An 11,661-nucleotide genomic window follows, 5' to 3' on the forward strand; every position below is an offset into this window, starting at 1 on the left:
TTTTCAGGTTGTGGTATATTGTGTTATTCATTTCTCCACAGTTAGGGTCATGCACTTCATGTACTTGATGTCGAATTACGTGTGGTTGTTGATTTTGAGCATTGCAGCTTGAGGTATTTCATATGGACCAATGTTTGGATGGGGTCACGCATTGTAGTTGGGTTATATTGGGATATGATCCTTTGTGATAGATTCGTGTGTTTTGGTTCTAATATGTGTGATATGTTTGTAGCATTGCGTTTGTGGTGGTACTTGTTGAGATCACAGTACCGTTCTCTCATTTGAGTCATTTTCCATGTTTGAGTACATTTAAATTGTTGCTTATTAGTGTACGGATTACACAATTTGTGGCTTTAGGTTTTATTGGTGTGGCATGTCAATAGAATGGTTGAGATGAGATCATTGAACCTAGAATGGGTACTATCGACTTTGATTACGGTATGTATGGAAGAATAATTTTAGAAGTTGGATTAGAATTTGGCTCCGGTTCTTGTCGGACAAGAGAGAGCTCCATGACTTGTTGATATGATGAGTGACTATGAGATTTTGCATGTTTCTCTCACCATTGGCAGTGCACAAAGGGTTGGAACAAGGTTTTAGTTGATATGAGTTTGTTACCGGTGTCGGGCTTGTTTTTGGGAAGCTATTGTGGTCAGAAGTTACTGTTGTGGGTATGGGAGTTATATGGTATATCATTTGACTACATCTTGGGTTATGGTTATTACTTGATACAGGTTGTTCAGACTTATACAGTGTGTAGATGCGAGATTCGTGTCTTGTGAGGAATTTCGGATGTTGGAAATTGGGTTCCAAGGATTATGGGCTAAGGTTGAAGGAAGAATCTTCGGTTATGTAGAGTTGACAGACTTATATGGATTGGGGTGATGTGGGATCACCCCCGGGTAAGTTCATGGTAAGGTTACACATTGATTGGATGACTTTGGAATAACTCTTGGCACGTTTGAGGACGAACGTATGTTTACGTGGGGGAGAATGTAATGACCCGACCGGTCGTTTTGAGCATTTGCATTCCATTCGATGGTTCAAGGGCATGAGTAGCTCCGTATGAGGTATTATGACTTTTTTGTATCGTCGATTTTTGTTTAATTTTTGGGTGATTCGGGATTGATTTGGACGAATGAATCTCATCTTAGAAGCTTTAAGTTGGAAGAGTTGACCAAGTTTGACTATTGTGTATTTGACCCAGGACCGGAGTTTTCATGGTTTCGTTAGGTTCGAATGGTGATTTTGGACTTGGTGTATTCCCGAATTTGCATTTGGATGTTTCTAGAAGGTTTCGACACTAATTGGCGAATGTTGGAAATTTGAAAGTTTTTAATGTTCATAAGTTTGACTGGGAGTTGACTTCGATGTTATCGAGTTCAGATTGTTGTCTCGAGAGTTAGAATAGGTTCATTATGTCATTTGGAACTTGTGTGCAAAGTTTGATTGTGATCCGAGTTGGTTAGGCATGAATCAGACACTTGGTTGGAAGTTTAGAAGTTTATGAACTTAAGCGAATTTAACATGTGATTTGGTCTTTGAACCTTTGATGTGATGTTTTTGTATGTGTTTTGAGACGTTCGATCGGTTCGGATAATGATTATGGACTTGTTGGGATGATAAGGGGTCCCGAGAGGTTTGGGTGAGTTTTGAACAAGTTTGATCATTTCGGCACCTTGGTGATTTTCTAGAGATGTAGGAGTGCGGAGGGCACTTTTTAGAGTGTTGAGGGCACGTTTGGAATGCTGAGGCAAAGCCTCAAGTGCGGCCACAAACCCTAGAGTGCAGAGGCATTGGTCAAAGTACGGACCGCACTGAGGACCACAACATGAAATCTGCAAGTTTGTTGGTCCAACTTCGGGTGCTTAAGCCTTGCAATCTATAAGGAATTTGGAAATGATCCAAAACTGAAAGTTGTATCTCGTTGAGTCTAGTTTCCAGAATATCAAACCGTTCATTATTTCAACATTTGTACAGAAAGTTATGGTCAATTTACTGAAGACTGGTAGTGCAGTTGGTACTGAAGTGCCGACGCGCAATATGGATTGCGGCCACATAACTTGGAACTGCGGACCATACAAAAAAGTGTGGTTAGCACTGTGGGAGATCAGATCTTGTACTATATAAATGGGATTTTTAGACTTTTATTTCATTCTTCACAACTTTAGAGACTTGGGAGCTCGGGTTTGAAGGGTTTCAACCTTGACCTTTATCTACAAGCTTGAGGTAAGTGATTCTAACATATATCTATGAGATTTACATGAATCCATCACTAGATTTAACATCAAAATATGGGATTTAATAAGAGTAATCAGGGTTTTGTCAAAACTTTTCTAAAGTGAATAATTGGGTTTTGAACATCGGTTCAGAGTCGGATTAGGATGAAATTAGTATGGTTGGACTTGTATTCGAATAGGTTGTCAGAATTGTAGTTTTGTCGGGTTCCGAGGTGTGGGCCCAAGTTTAACTTATTGGTTGACTTTGAGTAATTGATTAAAAATTCGACCTTTATCATTTGGGTTTGTTTCCTATGGTATTACTTGATGTATTTGAGTTGCTTTTTGCTAGTTTTGAGCCATTCAGAGGTTGTTACACGTGGGATGGTATTTCTAGAGTATTGTTTGGCTTGCTTAGTATTGGATTTGGCTTGTTCGAGGTAAGTAACACTTCTAAACTTGGATTTGAGACTATTTAACCCTGGGAACTATGTTATAATCGATGTATTGCGGTGATACACATGCTAGGTGACGAGTGTGTGGGCATGCACGTGAGAAATCATGATTCTAGTTGACTATTAGACTATGACCGAACTTGTTTTGTTGTTATATCCTGTTACATCCATGTTCTCCCTACTTGTTTAATTATATGAGCTGTGAATCATATTAGAAATCATGTTTAGGCTATGCGCTTCAGTTGAGACCTAATAAAGCTAATTCTATTACTCGGAGTTATCTGTTCTTACTGTAATTATATACTCAGTCATAATTCTTCATTTGCATATCATATCTCAGTCTCTATTCATCACTCATTGTTACATCATATGTTATCATTGTTTGGGCTGAGTGGTACGAGATTATGAGCCTTTTAGACTTGATAGATTGATGACTGAGGTGGGCCTGAGAGCCGTTATATGAGTGATATTTATGGGATCGGGCTGCATATCGCAGCAGTGATATTTATGGGATCGGGCTGCATGCCACAACAGTCATTATGGGATTGGGCTTCACGCCGCAACATGCCATATTGGCTTTATATTAGCGCTTGGGCAGAATCCGCCCCTCGGGAGTCTGTGTCACGCCCCAAAACTGAGGAGCGCGCCGGTGCTCAACCGAGTGAACCCGACTGAGCAAGCCTGTTAGATTTCATTCTACCCAATTTCACCCGTGAATAAAGAGGAGATGTACTCCGTTAATCAAATATTGAAGAGATTTCATTAACCGCTTCCATTTCATTCCCATTAACAGCATCATTCAATATTTCCAAAAACATATTGCCAAATACCAATAGTTCTAATCCAATTCCCAACATCAAATACCACCCACAACCTGTCTACGGAGCCTCTAAGTACAACTGAAGAGTAATATGGAAATTTCGGCAACAAGGCCCCGGCTATACCTCAACCACAAAGTACATGAGAAACAAAAGATACATGACACCGAAATGAAGTGGGGCTCATCAAATCAACTGAACAGAGTGTACTGCTATCACTGATCAACGCCACCTGCTGTAGAACCACCTGCATCCATTAAAGATGCAGCGCCCCGGCAAAAGGGATGCTAGTACAGTCGAATAGCACTAGTATGTATAGCTAGAAATCCTCTTTCAAAATAGAATGCCCATAAGATCTATACGTGGAACACATAATATAATTTAATTGAAACAACCTGTACAAACAATGACAACAGAAGGGGCACCTATAATGTTCCCTATAATGTGTCTCATTAGACTTTCCTTAGTGTTCACATATCATATTATACACTTATACGTTTCAAAGACCGTTCATAGTGTTTATTCATACCGTACACCTATACCTCTTATACACAATGGACATATGCGTTTCATAGACCGTCCACAAGATTTCATATCACAATGGATTTCATAACACAATGTACCTATGCGTTCATAGATCGTCCACATGATTTCATATCACAATGCACCTATGTGTTTCATAGACCGTCCACAGGATTTCATATCACAATGGATTTCATAACAAAATATACCTATGCGTTTCATAGTCCATCCACAGGATTTCATATCAGAATGTACCTATGCGTTCATAGACCGTCCACAGGATTTCATAACATAATGTACCTATGCGTTTCATAGACCGTCCACAGGATTTCATATCACAATGCACCTATGCATTCATAGACAGGATTTCATATCACAATGCACCTATGAATTTCATAGACCATCCATAGGATTTCATAACTGTTGCCAAGTAAGGGGTGTTGCGCCAACATGCCTATGCCTCTCGTAAGTCTCCCACCATCTTAGTGCAGCCCCAGAAAACTGAAAGGTAGTGAATAAGACCCCACAATTCTCCAAAATACCTACAATACGAAGTATCCTCTAACACCTGTCCAAAACATCCTAAGCATCCTCTCTCAGTGTGCCACTGAAAGGTGGTGGCTGGAGTTCTCCCAAACCTCTCCAACCTGCGCTGATCATCCTCAGGCATAGCAGGAACCACATAATCCTGAGCAACAGCAACCGGCTGGGCTGGTGGTGCCCCCGGTGTCTGAAATCCCTAAATAACCTGCTCGGGTGTGCGAACAACAGGAGTATGAGTGCCTCCCCTGGCCTGAGAAGTGGCTGCGCCCGTCGAAATAGAGACCGCCTGAGCAAGGCCAGTACACGCTGTCAGGATCTGAGCTAGGGCCTCCTGAAGGCCTGGAATCACAAAAGGCACAGGTGGTGCCTGAGCTGGTGTATCAACAACTGGAACTTGGTCCTGATCTGGGACAACCGGTGGATTTGCAGGTAGTGCCCCAACTATTGTACGGGCTGCACCTCTGCCCCCACCACGGCCTCTACCGAGGCCTCGGCCTCTCGCGTCCCTGGCTGGTGGTACTAGAATCAACAGATTTGCACGACAAGAATTCAAGAATGTGGAGTTTCATAAAGGTTCTGCAGCCTCTCGAAGATAAGTACAGACATATCTTTACCGATTCGCAAGACTCTACTAAACCCGCTCATGACTCGTGAGACCTATGTAACCTAGGCTCTGATACCAATCTGTCACGACCCAAAAACTTAATCTTTTGTGATGGCGCCTCTCGTGGAACTTGTCAAGCCGACTCATTTCCAAACAAACCGATATTTTCATTTAAAATATAATTTCAATACTATTTAACATAAAACCTTCATTTAAGGAGTTCAAATCAAAGAAAAACAGAAGTGCGAAAAAGAAAATCCCAACATCGGGGTAACCCTAGTCATGAGAATCTACTACAATCTGTCTAACAATATCAAGGCTAACTCAACCTGGAAAATAGCTAAATATAACTAGAGGAAGATAAGAGGGAGAAGAGTAGAGGCTGCGATCGCTAAACAACTACCTTGCCATCTCCAAGAAAATCTGCAACAAGAACACTAAATATCCGCTACCGTGTCCAGCTACACCTGAATCTACACACAAGGTACAAGGAGTAACGTGAGTATGCCAACTCAGTAAGTAACAACAATAAATAAAGACTGAGCAGTAGTGACGAGCAATAAAGCATATAACGTTCATATCATGAAATCTCAGAAAAATACCACATGCTTTTAAAATCAGGATTTGAACCAAAACATCTCGTTTAAACCTAGTTCCAGTAAAAAAAATCATTTAAAGTTATTTTTCCACAATTTTCAAACATAGGAAAAATGCAAAGGTGAGCAAAAATGATACAATCATAAACAGCCCCTCCGGAAAAATATCACTCACATACAGCCCCTCGGGCAAACCTCTCAGTCACCCGTGCTACTCGAGCATATCTCACAATCCCTCTTGCCACTCAGGCATACCTCACAATCACTCATGCCTCCCACTCACTCAGCACTTGGCACTTGGCACTCGTCACTCGCACTCAGTAGGTACCAGCGCTCACTAGGGGTGTGTATAGACTCCGGAGGGGCTCCTTCATCTCAAGTGCTATAATCTGCACGGACAACTTACATGCTGCACGAACAACTCACGTGCTATAATAATAAAGTATGTTGCTGGCGGGAAGCCCCGATCCACACTCATCCTCACAAATCAGGCTCTCGGCCTCACTCAGTCATAAACTTATCAAGCCACTCGGGCATTTCGGTAAAACATGGCATTCGGCCCAAAACATTTATATGCATTAAAATAGAGTCATAAAACTGAGTTATGTGGTAAACAAGTATAACATGACTCAGTATGGGTTTCCAACCGAAAATAATGAGAGGATGGTAAGAAACAACCCCTAAGGGTCCAAACAACATTGGCGCAAGGCCCAACCATGGCATTCCGCCCAATTTACAGAAATCCTTTCTAAAACATATAAGTATCATATGGTTTCAACAAAGTATGCAACTTTACAGTTGCTACGGGACGGACCAAGTCACAAATCCCCAACGGTGCACGCCCACACACCCGTCACCTAGCATGTGCGTCACCTCAAAATAGCAGAATGATACAAAATCCGGGGTTTCGTACCCTCAGGAGTAGATTTACAATCGTTACTTACCTCAAATCGGTCAAATTTCTACCCCGCAATGCTCTTTCCTCTAGACTCGGCCTCAAAATGCTCCAAATCTATTCACAATTAGTACAATACCATCAATATACGTTACTGGAATGAATTCCACAAGAAAAGCTACAAATTAGACCAAAAACCAAAATTGGTTCAAACCCGGCCCCCGGGCCCACGTCTAAAAATATGTCAAAATTCACCAAAACTAGAAAGATCATTCACTCACGAGTCTAACCATACCAAATTCATCAAAATCCTACATCGTTTGGTCCTTCAAATCCTTAAATTACTCTATAAAAATTCCAAGCCCTAACCCCTCATTTTCACTAAGTACAATGATTAAACAATGGGAAAATCCCCATATATACGAGTTTTTGGATGAAGTAACTTACCTCAATAAAGTAACTTATTCTTCACCAAAAACCGAATAAAAATGGTGAAGAATGTAGCAAAATCGCGAAGGGTTCTATTTATGGTTTCTGCCCAGGTTTTTCGCACCTGCGGCCATCATAAATACAATTTTATTCACCTAAACATCTTTCACATTGTATAAATTCTCATTAGTATTTCCAGTCATTCACAACGACAATATTTCCTTGGCTCATTAGGCCATTCACAAGATTCTTTATTCCTGGCATGATGGACGTATTTCATATTCCATACTTTCACCTCTTTCAATTTCAAAGATCACCAATAGATATCAACATATAGAAAATTTCAGAAATCATATACTTCCAATCCATTTGAAATGGGAACTTCAAACACAAATGGTTTCTTCCCAAAGAATGAGGCATACCAACCAACAATAGAAACACACATGAAAAATCATAAACAGTCAATACACCATTTACTCTTGCAACACTCTTCCCCAGAAATGACAATGTACAATTTCAACACATGAGTATATAGAACTCAAATAGCACTAGATATTTTTATAAAGCAAAGCATTAGTTAAAGCAACCACTAATGGGCATGAACTGAGTACAAAAGCTTTTAGGCAGTTCTATCTTCGAAGTCATTTATTTAAACAATTGAGTCGAGGCTCATTTCATATTCTTTATCGCATCTACTAAAATCATTTGCACTACTAGCCACAATTATAACTTAAATTCTTGGCACGTTGGCCACAATCTATATCCCCAATTATCTTATTTCACTTCCAACCACCTTTATAGATTATCAACAATAAGACATTTCCAAATCATTTTGATTCAAATGGATAACATCTGCTCACTTGTGCTTATGCATGCACTGTCATAAAATTTACCTATCTGGCATCAAATCCAATGTAAGACAACCTAGTGTTAAGATCATTCTCGAGGAATTCTTTCTCTTCTGTGTATGTGGCTCCTATGGTTGGAACAATCACTTTACTTCTTTATGAATAGTATCATAAATCCTTTTCACTATCTAGTAATATGAGAGCATATCTCAGCACCTATTATATGTGTAGCTTTCAATTGAAGGGGTCACTTGTACGCAAAAAAGTTTCTCAGAGATTTGAGATTTTCAAAAAAAAAAAAAAATACTTCGTCACAACAAGATCTTTTTGTTCACCCATCTCAGTATGACTTTCATGTCCACCTAGATCATGTCCCAGTGTGTAACTCACTTTGCTCCTAGAATTGTAGTTACCCATGAAGTGGCCTAGTATTGCAACTTGAGAGTTGTTATGGCAAAAACATGTCTAGCTCACAACAAAATGTTCATTCTCTCTAACCAATACATGGTTTCATCTCAACATTAAGATGTCCTAGCTACATGATTTCACTTGTGTGTGGTTGAAAGTTAAACAACTTATGATGAGCATATTGATTTGAAAGACAATTTTTTCGTATCTCTAGTCCTCTCATATATGATCAACTATCAGGAAAGGTTAAGATGTGAGAATGATAATAACCTCACAAGTGTTCAACTTCTTTTTCAACCTCATGGGTTTGTGGCATAGATTTCTTGTATCAAATACTGTTAAGAGTGTAATGCAACTTCATTTATCTTGAAACCCATATCACATTCAGAGTGTTAGAATATTCTCATTTCAAGTTAAACTGATTTTCCCTACAATCCAGGAGATGACTGGTGTCATGTACTTGGCCATTTCTCTTTGGGGCTTACTATTGCCGAACAAGGCACATATGGAATGAAATAATTGATGCTGTCCTTTTTTTAATGACTAATTTCTTTTAAATCTCAGAATCATGTACATGGTTCCCATATTATCAATGCCTACTAGGCAACTCCATGACTCGTTTGTTGAAACAATGATTTCACCACAACAAATCACCATGTCAGCGCTATTGGTAGTGACCTTCATGTCTCTTAGGATATAACCTCCAAAAATGCCGTGCTCAGCACGTTGATGGATTCTTGAATAGTTCCAGCCCAATCTCGAACCTTGTTGTTCCTATTTATAGTAAACCTATGGGGTTGAAGGTTCAAACATGTCAAAGAAGAAGCATCATCCTGTGATCAAATATATTGGATAGAAAATTTTATGGTAATATTAAAGCTAGCACATCTTAGAGTAACTGTTGGAGGTCGCCAAAGGTTTAGTTTGGATATTCGGCGTAGTTATTTAGAGTTGAAGAAAGTGAACGGGTTATTCTCAAGATTTTCTCTATGAATATATTGGGTGAATTGTTAAGGAAGGTAAGGTATATGTAGTCACATTAGGCCCTATGAAATCTTGAAAGGAAATAGGCCAAACTATGAGTATGATGTTTCCCTATTATTGTTCTCCGTGTGCCCGGTGTTTCATGTGTCTATGTCTAAGAAGGTGAGGTTAATGGATATATTGTTAGGATTGATTTCTGGGAAGATGAGGTTAATGGATATATTGTTAGGATTGATTTCTGGGATTCTCTGACAGGTGGATATGCCCAGTTACAGGGGAAACTCTGTCGAACATTTTAAGAATTTATAAAGATAGCCAAATCTTAAGGTCCATAAGTAAGTTGAAATTTTGGAAAGGATGTATAAGACCGATGTAGTCATAAGTGCCTATGTATAATGGTTGGAGGTAAAATGATGGTAAATCTATTCTTAGAAGGAACTTGTAAAACATTCGAGGACAAATGTTCTTAAGTGGGGGAGAATGTAACACCCCAAAAAATTTCGAAGTACTTAAGCGCTATTAAGAAAGTCGATGTGTGCTAATTATATTATTTTATGTGTAGACAAGGACTATTATATGAATGATATCAATTGATAATGATAATATATGTATGAGGTGCATTAAGAATGGTTTATGGTCTAAGAAGAGCCCCATGGCTAAGTCAAGTTGAAATATTTATGATGGAATAAAGTTTCAAGTGAGTTCGCATAAGACCTAACTTCAAATGATCATACCTCTCTTGAAGTGTTATATGGTGTGTTATATATCAAATTAAATCCCTTTGAGTCTAGTTTCCAATGCTTCAAACCGTTCATCATTTGGACATTCCTACAAGAACATATGACCAAATTACCAAAGGCTGCCAGAATGCTATTTTGTGACCATTATGCGACCATTATGCGATCGCAAAATGGTTATGCGATCGCAAAATGGTTATGCGACCACAAACTGGTCGCAGAATGGACAAGAACAGCCCAGTTCTTGGCACTGAATTGTGCGACCATTGTGAGACCCACACACCAATTGTGCGGTCCATTGTGCGACTGCATAGTTGAATTCAAAGGGTTAATTTTTCTCTTTTCATAACCCAACACCATTTTGATAAATAGGCTTTGGGGCTTATTTTGGGGTATTTTTCTGAGCATTTTAGAGAGAGAAGGAGGGAACCTAACATTATAATTATCCAATCTTGCAGCAATCTTCAAGAATCAAGGAAGCTAATCACAAGATCTTCATCTAAGAGGTAAGGTTCTATACCCTAGTTTCTAATTTTGAATTTGGGTAAAAGATGGTTGATTTGGAGTATGATTCTTGGGTATAAGAGCATTATTTAGCTATGCATACTAGTGCTATTCGACAGTACTAACGTCCCTTTTGCTGGGGGCACTGCATCTTTAATGGATGCAGGTAGTTCTACAACAGGCATCATTGATCAGTGATAGCAGTGCACTCTTTTCAGCTGATTTAGTGAGCCCCACTTCATTTAGGAGTCATATATCTTTTGTTTCTCATGTACTGTGTTTTGAGGTATAGCCGGGGCTTTGTTGCCGGCATTTCCATATTACTCTTCTATTGTATTAGAGGCTCCGTAAACAGGTTGTGGGTTGTGGTTGATGTTGGGAAATTAAACTAGAAATGTTGGTATTTGGAAATCATGTTTTTCATTAATTCTATAAACTTGTAATATTTTGGAAATTATGAATGAAGCTTCTAATGGGAATAAAAAGGAAGTTATTAAAATCTTTTTAGTGTTTTATTAATGGAGTACATCTCCTCTTTATTCATGGATGAGTTTGGGTAGAAGAAAATCTAACAGGCTTGCTCGGCCGGGTTCTCTCGGTTGAGCGCCGGTCGCGCTTCTCGAGTTTGGGGCGTGACAATTTATAAATTTATTTATGTATATTTCGAACAAATGATGTATTTATTTCATACTAGCTTTGTAAACTGTAAGTCTTATAAGTTCATGATTTGTACTACCAATCTTTAGGATTTTTATATAAAAGTTCAGTTATTTCATCATTATTTTCTCAGTAAACCTCATTTGAATTGCTGCACTCCTGGCGACACCAAGTCTAACGCCAACTTCTTCTCGCCTTTCATGAGGCCTTGCGTACCATCCATCTCGCGTCGTACAGTGCCATTCTAGAGTTGTAGTGAGATCATGCACGCTTCAAACCTCGCGGCGCCAGGGAAGGTCCAACTCAAATGAGATATGCACTTGTGAATACATGAAGATTGTCAAGAGCTCATGTGATGGTCTCAAGTCATCCATCAACATATACCATGGGAGAACAAGAAAAGGATATTGTCACTACATACAAATGATACAAATAAGTTCCA

The sequence above is a fragment of the Nicotiana tomentosiformis genome, chromosome 12 (assembly GCF_000390325.3).
Source record: "Nicotiana tomentosiformis chromosome 12, ASM39032v3, whole genome shotgun sequence".
Classification (NCBI taxonomy): domain Eukaryota; kingdom Viridiplantae; phylum Streptophyta; class Magnoliopsida; order Solanales; family Solanaceae; genus Nicotiana; species Nicotiana tomentosiformis.